The sequence below is a fragment of the Pongo pygmaeus genome, chromosome 16, assembly GCF_028885625.2.
Source record: "Pongo pygmaeus isolate AG05252 chromosome 16, NHGRI_mPonPyg2-v2.0_pri, whole genome shotgun sequence".
In the NCBI taxonomy this organism is placed as follows: domain Eukaryota; kingdom Metazoa; phylum Chordata; class Mammalia; order Primates; family Hominidae; genus Pongo; species Pongo pygmaeus.
This window is the reverse complement of record NC_072389.2, coordinates 90169260-90178196: the sequence shown is the minus strand read 5'-3', so window position 1 is coordinate 90178196 and position 8937 is coordinate 90169260. Positions and strand designations below refer to the sequence as shown.

The window sequence follows — 8937 nt, the reverse complement described above, 5'->3', positions numbered from 1 at the left end:
ATCCCATCTCAAAAAGAAAAAAAAGAGAAAGAGAAAGGAAGAGAAAGAGGAGAGGAAAGGAGGGGAGGGAGGAGAGGAGAGGAATGGAGAGGAGAGCAGAGGAATGATATCTGCTATGGGAAAACTGAAGTTGATACATCTGAGAACTTTGAGCTTCCAGTTTCCACTGAATGCTCTGGTCTAAAAGAAGTAGCCCCTTTCCTTGCTAAGAGAAGGGCAGCTGCCCCTTGCCTGGAGACTAGGCAAAGAGCCTCCAACAAGGCCTTACAGCAGGATGAGGCGTGTCATCATTGCTGCCCCACATTGACACCAGGCTATGGTCATTCCTCATCATGGCCCAAGGTCACAAGCACAACCTGCTCTGGGAGAATGATTTTTTCGCTAAAAATGTTGCAGGGGCTGCCTAGTGTGTACTGGCAGAATCTGGGAGAGGAAGTGGAGAAGTGAACATAAGGGTGTCGGACCAGGGGGAGACTAAAGGCTGTACACACGAGAATACACTGACCTGGGAGCACTCTCAGGATTTAATGGCTTGGCAAGGACACCGGGGGCTCTAACACACTGCTGGAGTGGCTCCTTGAAATGTGGACTGGACAGTTGCTGCAGTGAATTAGGTGGAGATTATACAACTGTATTCCCAAAGCATCAAAGCTGGAAAGTACAGGGAGGTAGGAATGTTGGGATGGTTCATTATATGCCAGCAGATTCGGAATCCACCACTTGACTATGTGCCCTTGGAGGGCTCACAGGAACTCCCCTCTCTGGGCTAACAAGGAAGGCACTAGTGAGAAGGGCACCTGAACCTTTCAGAGACTCAGTGGCACTATCCTTTGTAGGCCAGGATCGACAACAGGAGATGCTGCCATGAGACCAGGCTTTTGGTGTCAGTGGGAATGGTGGAAGGCGAGCACAGCAGATGCCAGGTGGTGGCACTTCACCGTCAACAACAACGTGGATGTAATTAACTTAATTGGTAGGAAGGCTAGAGTGATAAGCAGGATCCCTTGACCTCCAGGGATCTGTTGTATTGGCTAAAAACTGCTGGCATTCCTGCATACCGCTGCACTCCAGCCTGGGCAACAGAGTGAGACCCTGTCTCAAAAACAAAACAAAACAAAAAAAGTGTTGTTATAATGGCACCAATTGTATATGAAGTTCCTGAAATTCTGAGTTCCACTAATATTATTTGTGTGATTTTAAAAAATCCATACTTAAAAGCAACACACCAATAGAGGCAAGCAAACCACGTTTTGAACAAAATAACTATCAATGGTGATGGCACATGGATCTCCCTTTCAGAACCCTGAGATTCTCAGTGCCGTTACACTAAGGGCTTTCTGCAGAGGAGGTAACTATCAGAATCACATGGAGAAGATCAGAGCCTGGAAGGAAACTTGAGATTTTTTTATTTCAACCTTCTTCATTTACACAGAGACAAAACTGAAATTCAGAGAGTTCTGGTTTCTCAAGGTACACCACTAGTCAATAAACACACAGAGCCAGAAGCTAGATCTAGCTCAGTGTTCTTTTAAAGCTTTAAAATTTCCTCTCTGCTAGTAAAGCTTACAGCCTGGCAAGAATATAATATAGACACACAAATACAGTTATTTCCAAAATAGTTTGGTTGGGGGCAGGCCTTGCATTTTTCCAATTTATAATTTATTTTTAAGAATTCCAAAATCTGTCTCCAGTATTCATAAGAGGATGTCATTAACCAATCCCCATAGTGGGTTGGACATCGAGGTTGTTTCCAACTGTTTGCTTTTATAATTATCCAATATAATGGTGAAAACTTGGAAACAACCTAAATGTCCAACAATACAGGCAGTAATTCTCTATAAAGTGAATATCAAATAGCCATAGAAAAGACATTAAAGACCCAGAAGTGCTGCTAATTGAGCAAAAATACACCATTTCCGGTCATATGCAGTGGCTCACACCTGTAATCCCAGCACTTGGAGGCTGAAGTGGGCAGATCACTCGAGTCCAGGAGTTTGAGACCAGCCTGGCCAACATGGCAAAAGCACATTGTAAGGTACATGGATGTGCTTTGGTCAAGGAATAGGCCGAGATGGTTATCCAGGCCTGCGTGACTCATGAGTTTGGCATGCAAGCACACAGCTCCACTTGTAATATAACCTGTGTGTAAGTTAATTCCTGGCTTTATGCCACTATTTTCTGTAAAAGGTATAACTGCCCTGTTGACGCTGTGCATAAGAGACATGGCTCTTCGGGGCTTGGCTCAGTTTGGCTCAACATGGCTTGACGTGACGAGCGCACTGGCACCCAGAGAAAGAGACAGCCAAAGCTGTCCATCCTGTAGAGAGATGGGAGGGAGCCAGGACACAGCTGGGCTTGCTCATGCCCAGGGAGAGAAGGAGTTAAGCTGCTGATCCTGAAGGCAAGGGAGAGTCGGCTGCACAGCTGTGTGTGGGGGCAGCTGGCTCAAGCAGCTGAGACAGGGCGAGCAGTTTAAGAGTAAGCTGCTAATAAGAGAGCTAGTGTAAGAAAGCTGTTAATGAGAGCTGCCGCTGAGTAAAACTATCTCTCACCTGCCTATGGCCCCCGCCCCGAGTGTTCTTTCTGCTCACCCACCCGCTCCCCTCAGACTTCACCATGGGCTGGACCTGGACCCTGGGATCTGACACACATCTCTACTAAAAATACAAAAATTAGCTGGTGTGGTGGCACATGCCTGTAATTCCAGCTACTAGGGTGGCTGAGGCACAATGATCGCTTGCACCCAGGAGGCAGAGGTTGCAGTGAGCCAAGATCATGCCACTGCACTGCAACCTGTGCAACAGAGCCTGACCCTGTCTCTAAATAAATAAATAAAGTAAAAGACCATTTGTCCAGTATAAACTCTTTCAAAATATATACTCAAGCATAGGAAAGTCTAGAAATGTCATCAATGGTAATTTCAGGAAAGAATTCTACGGTGACTGTTTTTGGTTATCTGCATTTTTTTTTTTTTTTTTGAGATAGGGTCTTACTCTGTCACCCAGGCTGGAATATAGTGATGTGATCAGGGCTCACTGCAACCTTGACCTCCCAGGCTTAAGCAATTCTCCCACGTCTGTCTCTTGAGTAGCTGGGACTATAGGCGCATGCCACCACACCTGGCTAATTTTTGTATTCTTGTATTTTTTGCAAAGATGGGGTTTTGCCATGTTGCCCAAGCTGGTCTCAAGCGATCTACCCACCTCGGCCTCCCAGAGTGCTGGGATTACAAGTGTGAGCCACGTGTGCCAGGCCTAGACCATGACCATGGGTTTCATGTACCAACTTTTTTTTAACAATAATATATACAAAGCATACTATGAAAAATGTTCAGAGAAAAAGAATACAAAATTGTAAAAATCATATATAACTAGTTTTTTTTTTTTTTCTTAAGGTAAGAAAGAAACAAAATAGATTGTCCAGGAAGATGGTTACTTCCACTTTGTATTTCTCTGGTGAACTCATTAGGAACTCTAAAAAGTTCCAGGAGTAGAATCACGGGGTCAAAGTACCCTGGCTATAACTTCCAATTCAGAGAATCCTAACAACTTACATTGTCACCAGCAAGGTCTTTGACTACATGAGCAACTCTCACCTTAAAGCATTTCTCATCTGACATTAGCTGCTCGGCTTTCTGTGGATACATTGATTCCAGGAGGCTTCTTGAGGCACATGCCTGTAATTCCAGCTACTAGGGTGGCTGAGGTAAAATGATCGCTTGAACCCAGGAGGCAGAGGTTGCAGTGAGCCAAGATCATGCCACTGCACTGCAACCTGTGCAACAGAGCCTGACCCTGTCTCAAAAAAAAAAAAAAAAAAAGTGAAAGAACATTTGTCCAGTATAAACTCTTTCAAAATATATACTCAAGCACAGAAAAGTCTAGAAATGTCTTCAATGGTAATTTCAGGAAAGAATTTTAAAGTGACTTTTTTTGGTTATCTGCATTTTTTTTTTCTTTTATTGTTTTGAGATAGGGTCTTGCTCTGCCACCCAGGCTGGAGTGCAGTGATGTGCAGCCTCGACCTCCCAGGCTGAATCAATCGTCCTACCTCCATCTCCTGAGTAGCTGGGACTATAGGCGCATGCCACCGCACCTGGCTAATTTTTGTATTCTTGTATTTTTTGCAAAGATGAGGTTTTGCCATGTTGCCCAAGCTGGTCTCAAGTGATTTGCCCACCTTGGCCTCCCAGAGTGCTAAGATTACAAGTGTGAGCCACGTGTGCCAGGCCGAGACCATGACCATGGGTTTCATGTACCAACTTTTTTTTTAACAATAATATATACAAAGCATACTATGAAAAATGTTCAGAGAAAAAGAATACAAAATTGTAAAAATCATATATAATTAGTTTTTTGTTTGTTTGTTTTTAAGGCAAGAAAGAAAGTAGATTGCCCGGGAAGATGGTTTCTTCCACTTTGCATTTGTCTGGTGAACTCATTAGGAACTCTAAACAGTTCCAGGAGTAGAATCACAGGGTTAAAGTACCCTGGCTATAACTTCCGATTCAGAGAATCCTAACAGCTTACATTGTCACCAGCAAGGTCTTTGACTACATGAGCAACTCTCACCTTAAAGCATTTCTTGTCTGACATTAGCTGCTCGGCTTCCTGTGGATATGTTGACTCTAGGAGGCTTCTTGAGTTCTGTGTGTTCAGCTGGCCTCCACTGGCCCCATTATTATTTTCTGCCAGGTAAAGGTCAGTCACCTACACACAGGTCTCATCACTCATGATATGCTGCAGCTAGAATCAAACAAAGGCAAACTGTTAGTGAACACAGAAAACATTTCTCCATTACACAGTCAACGTTCCTTTGACTGATCCAGTCACTGAACTCAAAAGAGGTTTTGGTTTTTTTGGCTGGCAATTTTAGAAAATTCATCACACAAACAACTATCATTTTCTTGGAGAATAATCAAGCCAAGATTTTCTACCATATCAGTGGTTCATTGTAAAACTTTCATATCTATTTAAAATAAAAAACAGAGAGAACTCAGGTTAATGTACTCTTTATTTAAAATTCTAAGGATCTTTAAATAATTTTCCATGGGTCATATTTTTATTGCTTTTTAAAATCATTTACAATTTGCTTTCACACGTATTCTCCCTCATTTGATCCTTACAACTGCCCTGGGAAGCAGGCTGGAGAGAGAGTAGGGGCCTGTTAGGAGACAAATTTACACAATACATAAGAAAGCTCACTGTGAGCTGGAGTGAGGAGGGGAGACTTGGAGAATCATGAAAGCAATATCTATGTCTTTATTCCCAGCCCAACTACAAAGCCTGAAACTCATTAGGTATTTAAGAAATAGCTGCTGAATTATTGCCTAGGGGTGCTGAGCTGAAGAAGCAGGGTTGCGACTAACAGTCAAGCTTCCTGACTCCTAGCCCAATTCTTTTCAAAACACACCACCTATTTTTCTGTATCTGATAGAAAGTACAGTGCTTAAGTTGTACATAATGTTAACTCACTTTCAATACAGGCCAATCATGATTGACTATCAGTAGCTTATGTGACAATCTTAGGAAACTAATGACTAGAAGGTTGAACCTTTCAGAGTTCCCATTCCCATGTCATATGCTATTTCTATTTTGAAAAAAAAATCCTTTCAAATGAAACTTTATCCATCAAAATGACAGAGAAGTGAAAAATCGATACAAAAAGAAAGCAAAATGTTAATTTCAATATCAATTTGTCTATTTTACTTTAAAATTATCATAACCACCAAGCCTTTCTATTTTTAGGAAGCTACATTCTTTTTGAAGTGTTAGGAACTACGATAATTATTTATTCTTAACTTTAATTCCTAAATGACCAGTATGTGTATTAGTAGATAACCGGACACAGAGCAAGGTCAGAAGGGTGACTGAGTGTGGCAGAAAGGACAGTATCTCCAGCAACTGCAGATGGATAATGACAGTGAGTCCATATAATGGATCTGATACAACCATTCAGATAATGCTTGTGAGTACTTGCTAACATAGGGAAAAGCTTCAGATACAGTGTTGTAGAGAGAAAAAGGGCAAGGTGGAAAAAAATATGGAAAACATGAGTTCAATCATGCATACAGATGCTTCAATCATGCATACAGATGCTTCAATCATGCATACAGATGCTTCAATCATGCATACAGATGCTTCCACTTTGTACTTTTTTTTTTTTTGAGACAGGGTCTCGCTTTATCGCCCAGGCTGGAGTGCAGTGGCATCACAGTCTTGGCTCACTGTAGCCTCGACTTCCTGGGCTCAAGCAAGCCTCCCACCTCAGCCTCCTAAGTAGCCAGGACTACAGGCATGTGCCACCACACCTAGCTAATTTTTTGTATTTTTAGTAGAGATGGGGTTTTGCCATGTTCCTCAGTCTGGTCTCAAACTCCTGAGCTCAAGTAATCTGCCTTCCTTGGCCTCCTAAAGTGCTGGGATTACAGGCGTGCGCCACCTCCTCTACTTTATACTTTCTTGTTGAAGTAGACTGTATTACTGATTCCCCACCCACATCCTCTTTTTGGATATCCGGACCCTCCTCGAGTCTCTGGAAAGGGCAGCACTACAAATCCAGGGACAACTAGGGAACTCCCACCCTCACTGCTAGGCAGATCAGATTCTCTATCCTGTTCATTGGAAATGACACAGAGAGTATTCGACAGATTTTTTGCAGAGGATCATCTGTATGGAAACGTCCAGTAACACTGGGACCAGGGGTACAGCCAGGGCAAGCCAAAGCCTCAGCGGCTGGAGGAGCCTGGAGCACCTGCTGAATGTCCATCTGCAGAGCAAAGCACAAGCATGGAGCAGAAGTCCAGAGTGAATGCGTGCAGGCGAGGAAAATCACCTCCCAGCACAGTCCTTCCATGGTGTGGTCACATGTTGAGTTCTGTATTTAGATGTCTGTGAGATTGCCTATTGTATTCTTAATACAAATCCCTCTTAAGCCAGCCAGAAAAGGCTAAGATAAATGTAATTTTACTTGGCTGGAGTGCAGTGGCGCAATCACGGCTCACCGTAGCTTCAACTTCCTAGATTCAGGTGATCCTCCCACTTCAGCCTCCCAAGTAGCTGGGACTACAGCCATGAGCCACCACTCCCAGCTAATTTTTTGTATTTTTCTCATAAAAATATTATATTTTTCAGAAGAAATCTTATATATAATACATTGGAAATCACTGAATGCTTTGTCTTTTTTTTCTGTGAATGTGTAGGTGTTTGAGTCTCTTGTATTTCTTCTTTTACACAGGATATGGGCTTTTTGAAAACTATTTCATTATCTTCATCATCATCATTCATTTCAGCCACTTCAGATTTTTGTCTCTCCAAAAATGTTGATGTGCAAACTGGTGTGGGGCCCTGGGTATCCACAGTCTTCTCAGGAGTGTCAGGAGTGCCTAAAACCTTTTTCTTCTTCTTAAATAAAACGTGGCCTTTTGTAGACATCCGACGATTTGTTTTTGAAATACTTTCCATTTTCTGTAAAATCAAAGAAGGAAAATCATAATCGATTCCTTTATAAGCTAATTTCTTCCTGAGTAATCTTTCTTTCTTTTTAAATCGTACCTCTATCCGCAGCTTTTATGTAAGTGCCGATTCTGATTATGCTGTTTCACTGACGGATACGATGGCTGCTTAAATGGAATATCCCAGTCTTTAAAGAGTTCTTTCTTTTTCAGGTGGCATAAAATGACACTCCGAGTCTTTCACCAAACAGGTAGTTGTTCATCGTTTCAGCAACTATCTTGGCAACATCCTCAGACTCACACTCCACAAATGCATAGCCTTTGTTATTTCCAGTCCTTTTCTTTTTGGATAGTCTGAACCTTGTAACGGTGCCACACTGGGAGAACCAGGAAAGGATCTGGGTTTCATTCAGTAGATTAGGTAGGTGGCGCACATAGACTACTCCAGGAGTAAGTTGTTTTTTTCACTGGGTTATGTGCTTGCGAACCTACGCCACCTCCTTCTGAAACTCAGCATCTTCCTGCAGGTTCAGCGACAGGATTGGCCCAGCCGGGTCAGAAAAGGCCGCCATGCCAAAAGCGGGGACACCAACTCCACGCAGCGCTCCCGGAAACGCCCATTTTTTTTTTGTATTTTTAATACAAGCAGGGTTTCGTCATGTTGCCCAGGCTGGTCTAGAACTCCTGGACTCCAGCGATCTGTCTGCCCTGACTCCCAAAGCACTGGGATTACAGGCATGAGCCACTGCACCCAGCCTTGACTTTGAAATATATGTTGTACATCCAGTCAGCAGTAAACTCTGGGGGAACACCAAAGATGAGGACAATAAGAGAAGACCTCCAATTAAAGGAGTTAAGAAGAGATGCTTGAACTTATGTTTTAAAAAGTCACTGCAGGTTGGGCACGGTGGCCCACACCTGTAGTCACAGCACTTTGGAAGGCCAAAGTGGGTGAACTACTTGAGCCTACAAGTTTGAGACCACCCTGGGCAACATGGCAAAACCCCATCTGTACAAAAAATACAATAAATTAGCTGGGTGCAGTGGCGCCTGTGGTCCCAGCTACTCACAAGGCTGAGGTGGGAGTTTGAGGCTGCAGTGAGTTGAGATCCACCACTCCACTACAGCCTGGGTGATAGAGTGACACCCTATCTAAAATTAAAAAAAAAAAAAAAAAAAATCACTGTTTTGGGATTTTCTGGATGAAACCTCTGTTTCCTTTTAAAAGAAAAGGTAGAGACAGTATGTATTACTGATTCAAAATCATAACCAGATGCTTAGAGTAAATAATTGTATCTATTGTTTCAAAAACCAACCTCAGGATTATTAAAAGTTAGTTTTATTGGATTTTTTTTTAAGCTGTGCTGATTCACTCAGGTCTGTCACTTCCAAGCCCATGTTTTAATACTTTGTAACCCTATTTGGAAGGAAAACTGCAGCTAAGATTATGATCCATCCTGAGATGTTATAAATGCTTTTATGAA

At 42.6% G+C, this 8937-nt stretch overlaps 1 pseudogene; it reads right to left on the bottom strand.

Moving 5' to 3' along the window:
- Positions 1–320: 320 nt before the first annotated feature.
- Positions 321–8025, bottom strand: LOC129013889 (MKI67 FHA domain-interacting nucleolar phosphoprotein-like; annotated as a pseudogene).
- Between the last annotated feature and the right edge of the window lie 912 nt (positions 8026–8937).